General features: G+C 45.7%; 1 pseudogene; it reads left to right on the top strand.

Moving 5' to 3' along the window:
• LOC104997750 overlaps positions 1 to 1,006 on the top strand; it is a 30,181-nt pseudogene that overhangs the window by 20,278 nt on the left and 8,897 nt on the right.

Here is a 1,006-nt window from a genome sequence, read left to right as displayed (position 1 = left end):
ATTCACCTTTGAAACTTCAAATATCAAAAGGTAAAAAGAAGTAAAAACAACCTAATAAATTAGAATACGAAAGAGCCCATTAGATCCTAATACTTCAGTTACTACAATCATCTACAGGGTGACAGGGACACTGAGTCCAGAGCTAGCATGCTTGATCCCTGTGTCCCTTTTGCTGAAAGAATCTCTGATCAGGGTCCTGTGGAGATGCCCCACCTTCCTTCTCACCATGAAGACCAGGTCCCCTGCTGGGGCAGAGACAGAGAAGGCGGGAAGACGAGGTTCAGAATCACTGCACCACCCCTGGTCTTCCAATTCCACCTGGCCCTGCCCCCTGTGGAAGACACTAATGGGGCATGGGGGGGAAGGAAATGCAGCCTTTTCATGTCCACATGGGCCCTCTGGATCAGGCAGGACACACGGACGTTTCCTCACCCTCCTCCTACTTACAGATGCTCCAGTCCTGCCCAATGACTGAGAATGTTGCATCTGGATCCTTCCTCTTCTACAGAGAGAAATTGGCCTGGTATCAACACAAATCTCAACTGGATGAAATGTTGGAGTGGGGTATATAAGAGAAGATCTTGGACGAGAGATGTTGGAAATTCAGAGTGGGACATGATTCAGCATAAAGGATATGTAGCGTTGAAAGGGTTATTCGCTTGCTCGTATACGATCCTTTGCGACCTCATGTCTGTAGCCTGCCAGCACCTCTGTCCCTGGGATTTGTAAGATGATATGTAAACACTTGACAAATACTTGAGTTGTCTTAGGAGAAAACCTCGAGTACTTTCCCATCGAGAAAAGTGAAGAGGAACTTTTCTCGAAGTTCCTCTTCGAAAATGAAGAGGAACTAAAAAGCCTCTTGATGAAAGTGAAAGAGGAGAGTGGAAAAATTGGCTTAAAGCTCAACATTCAGAAAACAAAGATCATGGCATCTGGTCCCATCACTTCATGGCAAATAGATGGGGAAACAGTGGAAACGGTGTCAGACTTTAGTTTTTTGGGC

Source organism: Bison bison, unplaced genomic scaffold (genome assembly GCF_000754665.1).
Source record: "Bison bison bison isolate TAMUID 2011002044 unplaced genomic scaffold, Bison_UMD1.0 scf7180017864313, whole genome shotgun sequence".
Taxonomy (NCBI): Eukaryota; Metazoa; Chordata; class Mammalia; order Artiodactyla; family Bovidae; genus Bison; species Bison bison.
The sequence above is the reverse complement of the archived record's forward strand: the minus strand, read 5'-3'. Positions and strand labels throughout refer to the sequence as shown.